Below are 16,912 nucleotides of genomic sequence, written 5' to 3'. Positions count from 1 at the left end.
ATCTCTAAAAAGAACATATGCACTTATTGTGAATGAAAGTAATCATTCATTTTGTCTCCTAATGAATGATAAACATTTCTCACTGAATTTGAAAAAATAATCACAAGATCACAAATAGGCATTCGCTCGAAACAAATTTTATCATGGAGCAACCTCCTTCAGACATCTGTGCCCCCATGCTTCTTGCTGCTTATTATAATCATCCCTGAATTTGACATTATGCAAAGAAAATATAAATACTTTTTTAAGTTAATTTTTAAGAGAAATGCAAGTGTTTGTTTTTTTTTCCTTTTGTCAACAAATTCAGAGCATATAATTTACAGTTTTAGAACACTTCTTGAATTTCTCTGATTCGAACACTTGTATTTCAGACAAGGAATGACTCCCACATTTCTTAGCTTACAGACTTGAAAGCTGTACCTTGGTTCGAGATGCTATTCACTTAAATTGTTAAAGATCAAGTGTAAAGTTTCACTAATTAGTTAACTGTGCCATTGGTAATTACTGCTGTACCAGTGTTTATCAATTAGTAGTCACCCCAGCACACACAATTTAAAATTACAAACAAATAAATAAATCCTATTCTGTCTTTTTTAGAGATGCTGCCCTACTAGCCAGATGGCCTATGTGTCTAGCTTTTGCTACTAGCAGTATAAAGTGTTTTTGAGGAACATCTCAGCATGTAAAAATGAAGGCTTCTCTACTCTTGCTCAGATGTAAATAGAAAAAGATTTCAACTGGATGAGCACACTTTCAAAGCTGCAACTCAGATTTCTGCTTTCCATTGGAGACCACTGTCAGGGAATGTGCCCATTGCAAAAACGTGTGTGTGTGTGTGTGTGTGTGTGTGTGTGTGTGTGTGTGTGTGTGTGTGTGTGTGTGTGGCTGTGAAAGTCTGGTTAAAGCCTTGACCTGTTTGCTTTCATTCAGTTGAAGATCTGATCAATGTCTGCTTGATTAGATACAATCAAACTGAAAATTAGAATCCTGGGATCTGGCACATTTTAACTTTAAAAGGCTTTATATAGTTTCAGTGCAAAGTTATTCCTTCAACCCTATGAAAATGCAGTAAATTTAGGCCTGGATGCTCAAAATGAAAATGTCTTTGTAGGTACAAAAGTTTATTTTGTTATCCTTCACTCATTGTAATGTTGCACTTGCTAAAAGCAATGTTACCTATGCTGCTAAGATTAGATTCAAGTTTGCCTAGTATTTGAAAAGCTGCAATTTAGAAGAAAGTATTAGTGTGGTAATGTTTCTTGATATAAATTATTAAACAAGTGTATAGAGATATTGAGTTTCTGATATTAAAACATAATGTTCGCATTATACTATCTATAAGCAAATGAGATGGAATTGATTGATATTTGAAATAAATGAGTGAGTTAAATAAAGTCATCATTCTTCAGATGATTTATAATGTGCTTGTTTTCACTATGTTGGTCACCCCTTTTGCTTACTAAGTAGCCGTCTGATGTCTAGGAGTTTCAGTGGGCTGTTCATATGAGGGCATAATGGCTTCAAATTAATTTAGCGGCTGCTTTTTCTGCATATGTCAAATGTCTTGCTGCTGCTTTGCTATTTTTCTGCATTCACTCCACCCCTGCTCATACTGATTCCACAATGCTTCAGATATTTATTGCACTAGGTAAGGGCTCTGCTGTCTATAATTTCTGCTTTTTATAGTAAAACATCCTACTGTCATACTCCCATATTATAGTTTCATAGGTACTTACTAGGCTATTGATCTGCATGGATCTTAAGAAGCCTAGCCTTATATTTCCTTGGTAGTTTTTAGCCCTTGTTTTTTTTTTTTTGCACACAAATAACCCAGAAATGGTCCTGACAATAACAGGTTGGGACAATTATATGCCTTCCCTTTTCAAAAGGGGCAGTGGTGCTAAATGGAGGTGAATTTGCAGTTACCCATCTATTCATCCAAAAGTACATTTGAATAGAGTAAGACAAGTACTTTGGTTTATGTGTAATGGAAGATGGTTCTATAGAGGTGGTATTCTGTCTGATACAAACCTATCCTTCCAACATGCTCAAGACTTATTTTGCAAAACATATTGAGACCCCTTGAGCAAGTGTTTATGACAGCATTGAGCTTGCAAATGTGTAATAGGTCTAACAGAATAATGTCTCTTGAAGTGCTATATGCAAGGCAGAAGTCTCCTCTCTGTCACCTGTATGGTAGTGAGAAGAGGGATAAGGCTTTGAGATGGTCTACATAGTTTTTTGAGATTTAGACATTTAGACCCTTGTTTTTTTGTGTGTGTGTGAGAAAGCACTGGTTGGACAGGTACATACCAAAAGGAGACTTATACTCAATTATAGGCCTAATAACTGCCAAGTACAGTGGAAAAATTAAATCTCTGGATCTGGATGTAGTGCATTTATATATGTGTGTGTGTGTGTGTGTGTGTGTGTGTGTGTGTGTGTGTGTATATATATATATATATATATATATATATATATATATATATATATATATATATATATATATATATATATATATGTTTTCAGCAGTGGGTATGTGATGACCAAAGGATAGTTCATTGTTGAGACAGGTTCCCAGATCACTAACTAAGGGATCAATTTTGTGAGGTGTATTGTAAACATGATAGTTAGCAAAGGAGTCATGCTTGCCAAAGGATACAATTATACACTAATTGGTACTTAATTTTTGTCGATGGTTTTGACATCAGTTATTTGTTTGGCACAGACTCTCTTGGAGTTCTCTGGGGAGTTTATAATGGCACCAGATTTGCAGTCATCTGCATACTTGGTTAGCCACAGACCCTTACCATTAGCTTTGACCTCTGAAGAGTAAATAACAAAGAGGTGTCCCAAAGACTGAACCTGGTTTACAACTCTAGTGATAAGTATTTTAGCTGCCCACCCTAACTTCTTGCGTTCTATTTGTGAGACAATTTGCTATCTGGTGAGTTACACAGGGATTGATATTTAGCTGGAATAGTTTATCTATGATACCCGAGTGTGGAATGGTGTTGAACACCTTAGTGAGGTCTAGCTAAGTGGTTTGCACTGTTTTGTCTACATCCATTGCTTCAGTATTTTTTTCAAAGGTCTTAATCATGTTAAATAGGCAGGTCCTGTCTTTGATTAATCTGAATTGGGTTGGGTTGAGACACTGCAAGTTAGTAATATTCTTATATATTAATACCATAACTGTCCAGGTCCATTGAAGCCCCACCATTATGCAAAGGAATGACTGTTCCTGTCCTCCATTCATCTGGCATGAAGCCTGTTTTGAGGATGATATTGAACAGCTTCTGTAGGGATCAGATACGTCATGTTTCAGGGCTAACCAATAGACAGCTTTGTATTTTATCTGTCCCTATACTTGTAGTGTTCTTGGCCTTAGATAGCACCTTGAGAACTCATTCTTGGGAGATGTGAGTGGAGGTGTATGTGTGGCTATGTGATTTGAGAATGTTGGAGGGGACGGGGGTGAAATTTGAGTTGCATTTCCCACTAGTAAATGGGCTATGCCTTTTGGGTGTAAATATGTGATATAATTTACTATTAGATCTGGACAGTGCTGGGCATAGTTTCTGACAATTCTAACATAATTAAAGAAGACCTTGTAGTTATCCTTCGACTGGGTGTCTATTTTTACCTCATATATGGCTTTGGCTGATTTGATTATGGTCCAGAGTTACTTGTTTAGTTTAGCAAGAGCATTTTTGGCATTTTGAGAGTTAAATTTATTTTTGTTTGCAATAAATAATTTTTTGTTATTACAGAGCCTTTTTATATTTGGGTTCCACAACAGGGGTTTGCTTTTGAATTTGGCATTGTGTTTATTTTTGAAGGTAGGATGGATGCATCCATGCAGCTGTTAATATGTGCATAAAATTTGGTAGGAAGGATTCTGCATAAGCAGTGGGGTCTTCAAGATGGAAGAGGCTTTTGAATTTAGTCAGGTTATCACTCTGTTTTAATTGATTAGCCATTGCATAATCTCTGAATACCATGGTATTGGAATATTTTATTTAACATTTGTTGAACAGGAAAGTCCAGCTAGGACAGAGCCTATTTTCAGCAGAGGCCCGGGGAGAAATGCTTCAGACACAAGTCTTTGGAATGTGGGAGGAAATTGTAGCACCCAGAGAAAACCCACACAAACACAGGGGGACATACAGACTCTGCACAGAAGGCACCCCAGCTACGAATCAAACTGCATAACTTCTTGCTATGAGCCAACAACATTAACCACTACACCACTGCACCACCCAGGCTTCAGGCTTCAGTCTAATGATGGAGGTGATTGATCTGGGGTCTGATTTGATAAGGGATGAAGTTGCAGTTGGTGGGGGGCAAAACTGCCCGACATTGCTAAGGACCAAATCCAAGATTTTAGTACCCCTGGTTGGAGTGTGGACTAACTGGTCCATAGATTTGTACTGATGTGGTTGAGAAATCTCTCTGAGTACATATCTGATACACAAGTCTCCCATTTTGTGAAGAGGTATTTAAGTCTCTTAGGAGAATGGTGTTTGATACATAGGGACTCCATACTAGTTAGTTAGGATGTACAGGCCAAAGAGGGCATAGATGGGTTCCTATAGTTAGTTATGATATTATAAGTGCTTTTGTTAATAATAAACTAGATGTGAAGGCATCCTAGGTCAATATCTTGTCTAACTAGTCTGGAGATGAAGTGTTTTTATTTTATTTGTGTATTTATTTATGTAGTTATTTATTTATTTTAAGATATGGAGACACCACCTTTGGTGCCTTTGTCTAATGTGGTGGGCCTGAATGTGTGATAGCCACTGAAACTCTGCACTTATGCTTTCAATAATCTTGAACCAGGCCTCTGTGATGACGCATTTATAAATGTTTTCTAGGGTGAGTAGTGCTTGTAGGGAATGGAATTTTTACATTAAGGCAGCAGTCAGTGAGCAGCAATACCTTAATGTTATCCAGATTCTGTTTACTTATGTTGGAAGCTTTAGAAGATTGACATTGCCTAATAAAGTCACTATTGCATTAGACCAGGATTTAGCTAATACATAAAATCCATGGGGGGGATATATATTTTATATCACCTTTGAATGACACCAGAAGCTAACCCAATTGGTAAAATCAATAATCTTTTGTTTACATTACGGAACCATTCTTGGTGATCACAGAATGTTTCTCAAGGCACATATTCTGAGAACTCCATCATGTCTGTCTTCATATCATCCAGGAAGGTGCATTTCAAGTCATTTACACTCATATGAACTATGAATGTGTCATATGTGTACTTATTGTAAAAGGCCCTGAGTGCTTACATGATGTAGCAAATCATGCACCTGAAAGGCAATTGACCATGACCCTCTCTTTCCACAGTTTGGTGAGTGGTGCATCAGTGTGTCCCATTATGGAGTCACTTAAGACTAATGTATTGGATTGTGTGGACATTTGTCTTATGGGCCTTTGAACTGAGTCAGTGTAACACTTAGATGTATATTTCATGGTGGGTGCTGCTTGCAATGTGTGCATGTCAGGTTGTAGAGAGTACTTGTTTCTTAGGTTTCATTTAAGAGGCCTTTGTGGTTTACGTAGTTTTTTAAGAGCCTCAGCAGATGTAGCTCTATGTGTTTGATCTGAGCTTCTGTAAGTGTAAAACACTCTTGAAGAATATTCTGATTTTCATACAGGCAAACAATAGTTCCAATAAGTGATTAAAGTGAGTAAAGCTGTTACACACTGAAATGGTTAAATGCATGACAAGGCCTAACACCATAAGAGAAAGGTATTTATCTACTGGACTGTCTACTGTTACTCAGTGCACCCCATGCTGAAATGCATCTGTGTGGTGGACAATAGGTGCTTCTAGAAAACTTGTACTTGAAGGAACATTTGTATTGATTTTACAGGAGTGAGATTGTGGACTTTGACTCTCTGTTTACTGCTCTGGTGGGAACTGTACTGCATACAGTCCGCTGATGCCTGCAACCAGGATTATACTTCTAAGTATATAAAATGCAGCTCTGTGTCTTCTTGGACTAATGGTTTCTCCCTGGTTCTGCTGTTGCTGGCAGTCTACGTGCTGCATACCAAGGAGTGTCTGCATGGTTATAGGGCTTATTTTGGCATATTTTAGTGTTTCCATGCTTATAGGGCTTATTTTGGCATATTCTAGTGTTTGGTTATCTTTGAACACCTGTCCTTGGTGGATCATCATTTGACATGGAATTCTATGGTGCTTAACTAATTAAAATCTGAGACACCTGGTGTTGTATATGATCTAGTTTATTCATGTTAATTCACCTATGGGCCCTAGCTAATTCTAGGGCCCAGAAGATAAGTACCTCCTTGTGTTTTCATTGGACGCTTACAGAGATATTTTACTTTAGTGATATTAAGCCAATGCTTTTGTACTAAAAGCTGTTTTAACTATTGCATTTAAGTTAACAGACTAAAGGGAGTTATTTTATTTTGTAGCACTTTAGCTATATCATCTTATTTTGTTATTGGTCAGGGCATCACCTTTTTATTTCAGACACTTTCTTCTGGTGCTCTTGAGCCTTTTTAACATATGAACCATGCTATAAAAGGGCATTTTGCTCCCATCTTCATAAATCAAAATCAGAGATCTCCATGTACTATAAAACATTTCCATTGTTATTTACATGTCAGGCCTGCACATTCATGCTTGTAACTGTTTTAAAAAGCCTTTTTAAGAATACTATACCTTCCTTGATATAATTAAATGCTCTTGACTGCTCTTACGTCTACTAATTCAATTGTGATTTTTGTTATTTATGTATTGCTTTAATTTGTTGACCTGGAAATTCCAACAAGACATTTAAACCTCAGCTCTAGATGACTGTCAGTGTTGAAGTGACACCCTGACCTTGTGTGCAAAAATGGGAAAAAGGGTTGTGGATGGATGGATATCCAGTTTGAAGCAAAGCTTTAGCAGATTTGTAATTCAAAAGTACAACAGAATTGATACATATGCAATAATTTTTTTGTTTTTTTTGACTCCTTGCTTGTAAACCATGAGCTCCCACCCAATGTCTTAAGCCTGCTTCATTCCAAGGGTGATAGGGAATCCTACCAATCTGTGCAGAACAAGACCTAACTGAAAGGAACCCCAATCAAAGCATGCATAGATGGCTTATAATGTGCACATCCCAGTGACCAGGGGATCTGATTTCAACACCAAGAGCAGACACAACCAGACACCAAATCCTCTACATTGAAGAAGTACTCAACTTCCATACTCCATAGCCATGTGTCACTCTTAAGAAAAGGTTAAGCAGCATTTCTTATTGACCCTATTCCCAATGCAGGAGGCTAACGTACACACCCATGTCACCACTGGGGTGCACAGTACTACTAAGATGCATATTACTTCAGTGGTGCTTTGCTTAACACTTGCATGTACACAATAGTGATAAAAAGTGATAAAGAGATTAGACGGCCCCTCTCCATAGGATGGGCAAGTTGGAGTAGGATGCTTAATATATATATATATATATATATATATATATATATATATATATATATATATAAAGAAACAAATGCTGAAACTCCCTACTGGTGTGTGGTAGGCCCAGGAATGAGTGCTACTGTGACTCCTGAAGGCAAACAAGTCCGAGAGTTCAATATCATGGTCTTCACCATTTTGGTCTTTTGATATTATGGTCTCAAGATTTTGATTTTCAATATTTTCATAGTAAACCTATATTTATATATATATATATATATATATATATATATATATATATATAGATGCATGTGTGTGTGTGTGTGTGTGTGTGTGTGTGTGTGTGTGTGTGTGCAGGCTTGGACATGGTCATATGCAGAGATTTTTACATTTATAAATTTATGAATTGACATTTATAGTAACATATTTGGTCTCATATTTTTATTATTACAAATTATTAAGCAGATGATGTCTTAGTAAACAGTACTGAGCAGACGTTCTAGTTTCCTACTTAGAACAAAATGAAACTGTAAAAGGATTCATTTCATAAATGATCATTAAAGTCATCAAATTCCTTCTTGACTTTTTTACTCAAACGTATGCTTAAACCATCCATTTTAATACATTTTTAGAAAATAGAGTTAGAAGGAATTTATCCTATTAAATGGAATTCTGGTGAATCAAATAGGTCATGAGAGATTTTGTGAAGCCAAGCCATTAATTCTTTCTAAAGGATCTCAGATTTTTTCCCCAGTACTATGGTTTAAGAAGGAAATCATAATTGTTCTCAAAAGTACAAGTAGTGTAAATATCTGATGCAGTCAAATCTCTTTTAACAGCATTTTTGAGGTTCTGTATTCACTCTTGTATTTTTTTAGATAAAAATTATGGCATGAGGGGTATACTTCAACTGATGTAGTAATTCATGATTAGCATTAATCTGATATGCATATAAAGCATTTGATGTAAAACTAGAGTGTTGTAACTACTGTGACTAACAATACTTGGATCTCTGTTTCATTTCTCAGCTAGGGTAACTTCTGTAGTCACTAAATATGTCCTCCCTCTGTCTATGCAACTGTTTTCAGAGTGATCCAGTTTTCTCCCAAACCCAGAGAACATGATGACCTGACCAACATTACATTTCTGCCATATGCTTACTAAGTGCTGGAATATGGGTTTTTGCGACCCTGAACAGCATAAACAAGCATTAAGGAAAGAATGAAATGTGTTCATATCTGAACTCATTTTATCCTTGTTCTTCTGAGCCTGTGCACCATAATTTGGTAGAAAGGTTTGATGTAAGTGAAAAGCTTTAATTCTTCTGATAAAATGTTTGTAATTTTATTTGAACAATGGTTACCTGAGGTAACTAAATGAACAATGGTTACCTGAGGTAACTAAATGTATTCACATTATGGAAAAGGTTGTCAGTCTCCAATTAATGTACTGCATTTCTTAGCTCCAGACTTTGCCAAACATCTTTATAATGTAGTTAAAATACTTTTGTATGTCATCAAAATATTCTGTCATAAGAATGTTTCTCAACTGAATATATCTAACATTAGGCTTTTCTATGTTTTACCAAATCTTAAAAAGACATTAGTTTCCATCCATAAGTAAATAAATGACTGGTGCCGAGTGGAGGAGGGGCATTGACTACAACTCTGATCTGAGGTATATAACAATAAACATCCTATTTTTCTTTTGCTTATTTTTACTAGTTATTGCTTCTAGCAATTTATATATAGCACTTTTTATTGCCTGCTGCATATTTTAACTGTATTTTATTGCTATTAACTAATCTGCACAGTTGAACTAAAATGATCTGCCTTACAGGGCCTGATAAATAAGGTTTTTACTGTCACACTTTGTCGCCTCACAGCAAGACGTTGTCGCGTTTGATTCTCAGCTAGAGCGTCTTCTGTGTGGAGGCATGCATGTATGGGCGTACCTTCGTTGAAGGTTGTGCGTCAGGGCTGGTAACTTGGCACATAAAAATCTACTACCAAACATTAGCGGACCGGAGTTCCGCTGTGGCGACCCCTAACCGGGATAAGCCGAAAGACACAACAACAACAACAACTGTCACACTATTTGTAAAGCTTTTTAGCTAGTTTCACTGTGTGAAAGGTATTAACTAGAAATGTTCTCTGCTTGTTAAGCACCTGTTTGGTCTGATTTCCTGCCAAGGAGTGTATCATATAACTGAATTGTTTGCAGTTAAAAGCATTCTGTAGAGTCTCCTTGCTCCTTTATCTGTTTAAAAACATTCATTTTGTGGCTCACTGCTGTTTTTCTGCTGTGATAAACATTTTTGTTGTGTTTACTGTCTAAAAGAGTGTAGGCTAGTAGCTGTAGTATTGTCCCAGTTCAGATTTTCTGTCTCTGGGCCTGTTTGTTTTTGCAGTAGTTGTTCTCAGCATATGCCCAGGCCATCTTGAATTAGCAGAAACCTTTCTTTACCTTCATGGCAGGATTGTGTTGATTGGCTACTAGCTGGTGGAGGTTGGATGGTCTAGGGCTTTGCAGTTGCTTAACCCTACTGTAAATTTCATCTGGGACACTCCTCCCAGTCTAGTGTCATTAGCTCATTCTACCTAATACAGAGAGACCATTTGAGAAGGCCAACCCAATTAGTTTCCTAACCTTGAATTATCTTCTGCTTCTCCTTTCTCGCTTTCCTTTACAAAAAAAAAAACTTTGCTAGAATCTCCATGTGTTCTGCTTAACTGTAATAAAAAATTATGCTTGTTTCCTGCCTTTCCTGTAACTAGTCTAGTCCAGATGCAGATTTGCTATATCCAGGACTGATTGTAAGCTTCTGAGCCCCCCCAAGCCTGTCTGTGTTGGAGGGAAGCCTGCTAGCTTATCAGTGGGAGTGGTAAGCACTAGGTAACCTATTTACCACATAAGGAGTGGTTTCTGGCCCAGAAATTGTAGTTATTGGCCATTTGGGCAGTTTTTCCATTTGTCTCAACTTCCTGATTTAAAAGCCCACATTTGCACTTGTCACCCCCCCCCTTCCTGTAACTAGTCTAGGCCAGATACAGATTTGCTGTATCCAGGACTATTAGTAAGCTCCTGAGCACCCCCAAGCCTTTCTGTGTTGGAGGGAAGCCTTCTAGCTTAACAGTGGGAGTGGTAAGCACTAGGTAACCTATCTACCACGTACGGAGTCGTTTTGGCCCAGAAATTGTAGTTATTGGCCATTTGGGCAGTTTTTCCATCTCTCTCTTAACTTTCTGATTTAAAAGCCGACATTTACACTTGTTTCCCCACTTTCCTGTAACTAGTCTAGTCCAGATACAGATTTGCTGTATCCAGGACTGTTTGTAAGCACCTGAGCCCCCGAAGCCTTTCTGTGTTGGAGGGAAGCCTGCTAGCTTATCAGTGGGAGTGGTGAGCACTAGGTAACCTATCTACCACATAAGGAGTGGTTTCTGACCCAAAAATTGTAGTTATTGGCCATTTGGGCAATTTTTCCATCTCTCTCAACTTTCTGATTTTTAAAGCCCACATTTGCACTTGTTCTTTCCTGTAACTAGTCTAGTTCAGATACAGATTCTTAGTTTTAGCACTTGAATTTGCTTATTCATGCTCAGCACTTGTTCAGAATTTGTTATAAGCACTAAATAAGCTAAAAATTACTACAGCACTTAACCTTCCTCATTACCTAGAGGAAAACAGTTTTTGTAATTACTTTCCTCACTTGCTTAGAGAAAAACAGCTCATGTACTCATTTTCCTCACTTGTCTAGAAGAAAATATTTTTTTATTCAGGCATGTCCAAGGGTCAGCTCCCAGTGTTCTCTCCTGTCTATCTGATGAATATGGGCATCTTGAGGCAATGTAGCAATTGCTTCATGTACACAGACAACCCTCTCCTCCTACCACCCAACACTACAACCTGTGAGAGATGCACTTATCTAGCCAAACTGGAGGTAAAGCTCTCTCCAACCAAGACTGAATTTGACGTCAAGAGGAGAGGGTAAACACTTGCACCACACCACACTCATCATATAGTCCCACTAAACCTACACCACCAAAATCCATGCATAGAAACACAAAAACTTTTGCAGAGGCTCTCAATAATAATCTGCTCAAACAACAGAGACCTCCAAAGCAGAAATGCAAGCAACCTCCATCCCCCCAACACAACCCAAATGACACATAGCCCACAGACTCAGTGTGCCACTCAACCACAGCCCATAAGGCAAAACAACGTACCCAACACACTATTCATAGGTGACTCAATAGTCAGGCACACTGATGTCCCACTCACCAGGCTAAACAAGGAGAAGGTTACTGTCAGCTGCCTGTCTGGTGCCAGGATCCTCCACATAACCCATGCACTCAGATCACTCCACAACAAGTACAAATATGACTCTGTCATTGTCCATGTTGGTGTGAACGACCTGAGATGTACCTCCCTGGACTACATGAAAAGAGACATGGAAGAGCTCTCCGATCTTGTAGCCCAGGCAGGTATGACCCTAGCCCTGAGTAGCATCCTGCCATCACCGAGAATAATACCGCAGTACAAGGACAAAATGATTGGCTTCAACAATTGGCTAAGCTTCTGGTGTCATTCTAAGGGGACCCAGTATCTGTCTGCCTGGGACGACATGGTCAATAGACCACGATGCTTTGCCAGAGATGGCCTGCACCTGTCACCCCTGGAATTCCAGATACTGGCTAAGGCTCTTGCCACCCCTATAGTGCCTTTTTTAGACAAGGTTCAAATGACAAATTCACCACCATAACAGGAACAGGCAAGCCAAAACTGAGGGTAATGCTACTCAATGCTAGAAGTCTAAATCTCAAAATGCACTCACTCGAATGGAGAACTTCAATATCTGTACAGTGACTGAGACCTGGTTCAAGGCTCCAGAGAGCACCCCTGCATTACCAGGCTGTAACTCATTCCTCACTTTTCAGCCATCTAACCTAGACCGGAACACCAAAGACAGAGGTGTGTCCATATTCATTAAGGATATCCACACCTCCAGGCTAGTTGCTCAGCATAACGCATCCGAAGTTATCCAAGTGCAACTAACTCTAGGCAAAACTGCAATCCAAATTGTAGCCTGCTACAGCTCCACCACCATGCCCCAGGATTCCCACTCCACTTTTCTTGTTATACCGGAAAATATTATGGTTCAACCAAACACCTTAATAATGGGTGATTTCAACTACCCCAACAATAACTGGAAAAACTACTCATGTACCAACTCCTTCGCTCAACGCTTTCTGGAATTTATAAATTCCAATGCCCTGGATCAACTTATCCACCCACACCCTCCATGGGCAACAATATCCTCGACCTAGTCATTACCAACATGAAAGACCGGTGTTCCACACTTGAAGTCAACTCCTCGTTGGTCAGATCTGACCATAAGCTAATCACCCTAGATATCCACAACCTGCCCCCACCCCTCATTAAGGAAACCACAATAAAAAATTTCTCCAAAGCCAACTTCATGCTTCTTAAGACAGAAGTGGCAAACTTCATGACACCCATGCAGATGGACAATACAGTTACAACTGCTGAATCCTACAGAAATGCACTCTATAAGCACTTACATGAATGCATGGATCATGCTATCCCAAACAGAATCAAGACGCTATCCTCCAAAAAAGGAAGCCAATCTGGTGGTCCCCTGCCATAAACAAACTCTACAACTGAAGGAAGAAACTGTTGCAAAAGAGAGTTAAATTCCATGAGTGGTGGAGCTCCCTGTTTAGCCTCAGTAAGAAGCTGAGATCCCTTATAAAATCCTCCAAAGCTAGCTATGAAAACAAAATCACCACTGATTCTAAGGACAACCAGAAAGCATTCTATAGCTATGTCACGAATCTCAATGGCAACACCCAGATCTGCTCTAAGTTACAGCACAACGGCACAAAAATTACAGAATCAACTGATATTGCCAACATCCTGGCAGATAGGTTCAGTGCTAACTTTACCCCACCCTCACCCCCTAAAGGGCCCATATCTATACAGGAAGAATGCAGAGTCCCTGTAATTACAACTATGCAGGTAAAAGCTGCACTCTCTAAAGCCAAAAACACAGCATCCATGGGACCGGACAACATCCCAGGCTGCATTTTATACGAATTACAGAATGAACTGGCTCCCCACCTAACCACCATGTTCAGTCATAGTCTCATGTCAGGCTTTGTGCTCACTGAATGGCACACAGCAACAGTTATCCCACTCCACAAAGGGGGAGCCACCACTGATCCCAGGAACTATCGCCCTATTAGCCTGAAGAGCCTGGTCTGTAAGGCCATGGAACGTATCATCATGGAACTCATAAATAAAGACATTGATAAGCTCCAAACTCTGGACCCCACCCAGTTTGGGTTTGTGAAAGGCAGATCATGCCTCCTGAAGCTGATCAACATCTTTGAGGCAGTCACCAAAGCCGTAGATGAGGGTAAGGTGGTTCACACAGCCTATCTTGACCTCGCCAAGGCTTTCAACACCATCCCCCATTCTGGAATTATAGCTAAACTCACTAAACTAGGTATAAATCCCTATGTCACAAGATGGGTTGCCAACTGGCTCATGGACAGAACCCACACTGCAAACGTTGCAGACTCCAAATCTGGCTTCAAACCAGCGACAAGTGGAGTACCACAGGGTTCAGTCCTGGGACCTCTCCTGTTTGGTATCTACTTCTCTGAAGTACAGGATAACACAGAAGGCCTTTGGCTAATGAAGTTCACAGATGACTGCAAACTAAGAGCCATAGTCGAGTCCCCAGATGATGTGGACATCCTACATAAGGGCCTCATGGAGACAGATGCCTGGTGTCTGAGCCATGGCCTCAAGCTCAATGCCAAAAAGTGCATTGTCATCCCCTTTGGTAAACCAGGTGGACAGTAGTCTCTCCTTTGATAATCACATCGCCACAGTATTCAGGAAATCCTTCTACGTGGCACACATCATTGCAAAAGGGTTCTCATCCAGGAAAAAAGAGGTCATTGTTCCCCTCTACTCAACACTCATTAGACCCATTATAGAGTACAACACCCCTTTTGGAATGTACCTCACAAGACACCTGCAGCAGCTGGAAAGGCCATAGAAGTACCTCACAAAGAGGATTACTGGCCTCAAACAGATGCCCTACACTGACCGTCTCAAAAAACTCCAGCTTTACTCCATAGCATATCACCTACTCTGAGGTGATCTCTGTCTAACATATAAAGCTATATCAAACTCAGAGCTGTTGGACATGCTACACCTAAAGAAGTCCCAATCCCTCCGAGCTACACGCTCTAGGGACCTAAACCTTGTCACCACAATAAACAGGACATGCTGGAGGGATAGATTCCTGTCCCAGAGACTTCCCATACTCTGGAACAAGCTACGCATCTATGTCAAGCAAAGTTCCTCACTAGCACTCTTCAAGAAAAATCTTGATGAGTGGATGGGAAATAGGAAATACACCCCAGGGGTCATTTCTGTGACTCTGCTCGACAGGGGCACAGGAAAATATCTTTCTTGGGTGGCGTAAGCCAGGGAACCTTCTTGGCTAGACTTACTTAGGCCCTTGAGCTGATAACCTAGTACCTACCTATGAACCTATGAAGATGGCCTCAAGCTAAATACCAAAAAATGCATCATCATCTCCTTTGGGGAGAGTGACGTCTCCACAAATTATCACATTAATAACAAAATCCTAAGCACACATTCAGTCGTGAGGGATTTGGGCACCCAGGTTGATAGCAACCTGACTTTTAACCGTTGTATGGAAAGCTTTCTAATGGCTCACCTCATAAGTAAGGGTATCTCATCCAGGGACAAATAAGGTCATAACATCCATGTATTCTTCCCTTATAAGGCCCATTATTGAGTACAACACCCATTTTGGCATGTACCTTGCAAAGCACATACAGCAGCTAGAGAGACCACAGAGGTTCCTCAACAGGAGAATCCAGGGCCTCAAACTTCTATTATACACAGGCAGGCTAAAAGCCCTATCCCTCTACTCAGTTTCATACAGACTCCTCAGAGGTGACCTCTGTCTGCATACAAGGCAATCTCAGACCCCACCTTCATGGGACTACTGCATATCCGCAAGTCAAGCTTCACTCGAGTAACCTGCATGTGCTGCCTCAACCTGGTGTGCGACAGCAATAGGACTTGTTGGCGGGACAGATTTGTGTCCCAGAGACTCCCCCATCTGTGGAATAGAGTCCCTCTCCATGTCAAGCAGAGTACCTATTTAACCTTTTTTAAGTGCAACCTGGATAACTGGATGGGAAACAGAAAATACACTCCCAGAATTTCACCCATGTCCCTGCTGAACAGGAGCATCAGATGCTGACTTGTCTAAACATGGGATGAACTCTTGGCTAAGCTTATTAGAGCCTCAGGGCCAATAGCCTAGTAACTTTCTATGATCCTATGATCCTATGGATGTTGCCATAAAGGGGTTCACTGCCTGAAGGACATTTTAATTCAAAGTACCTTTCCTTAATTTTCACTGTTTCAAAGAAATCAAGTCTATATACCATACAACTTGACACAGTTTTGAGTTACCCTTTGATTTATATTATGGATAACAAGACTGGAAGAGAAGTTTACTAGACCAGCCTCTGCACTGATCCACTCAGTCACATTTACTCCAGCATTCTTAAACAAACTGTTTATACTAGTTGCAGTTACCTATAGAGTTGGATTGTAAAGCATATTTTTTAAACTGTGTCTTCAGAGGTTTTATTGCAGCAATTCAATCTGTGGAATTATAGTGAGAGAGTTTATTGCAACCATTTAGTCTTTCTAAAAAAATGGTACGAGTATTAAACTATAGGTGGCCTTTAGATGCTTAATGATGAAAGTTATTAAGCCCAAGGTAATTCAAAGGATGTGCTCTAAAGAAAGTCTCATCCCATAATTTTATAATGTTTAACTCAACTAAATGTTTGTTGTGTGTTTGTGTGTTTAGTGCAACCTCGGAGTTAGAATATATAAGTGGGGGGTGCAGCCCCCCACGTGGGGGGTGCAGGGGGGCTTGGCCCCCTGCTTATAGGTAGGTTAAGTGTGTTTGTGTGTGTTGTTATGTTTGCTTAGTTAGGTAGGTGTATGTGTGTGTGTGTGTGATTATGTCCTGGTTTGTGTGTGTATGTGGTTTTTTGACTAGTCGGTCTCGAAAATACTGAAATTCAACATTTCAGTATTTTGAGATTGTATAGTGACTCCCATAGACACACACACACACACACACACATATATATATATATATATATATATATATATATATATATATATATATATATATATATATATATATATATATATATATATAAGCACAGATTCTTGTAGGTGAGGTGCAGTAGTTTCCCAGCCTAAGGGGTTAAGATGTCTCTCTCCCATAAGGTAAAACATTAGACCACATGGAGAACTGATACTTGTGAGCAAAAAAAAAATCAAGAAAAAAGAACC

At 39.5% G+C, this 16,912-nt stretch overlaps 1 protein-coding gene across 1 annotated transcript in view; it reads left to right on the top strand.

Moving 5' to 3' along the window:
• VWCE (von Willebrand factor C and EGF domains) overlaps positions 1-16,912 on the top strand; it is a 2,001,707-nt gene that overhangs the window by 1,025,931 nt on the left and 958,864 nt on the right. The gene's annotated exons all lie outside the window — the stretch shown is intronic.

This window comes from Protopterus annectens, chromosome 17.part0 (assembly GCF_019279795.1).
Source record: "Protopterus annectens isolate FY-2018-M chromosome 17.part0, PAN1.0, whole genome shotgun sequence".
NCBI classification, from domain to species: domain Eukaryota; kingdom Metazoa; phylum Chordata; order Ceratodontiformes; family Protopteridae; genus Protopterus; species Protopterus annectens.
This window is presented reverse-complemented; position numbering and strand designations above follow the sequence as displayed.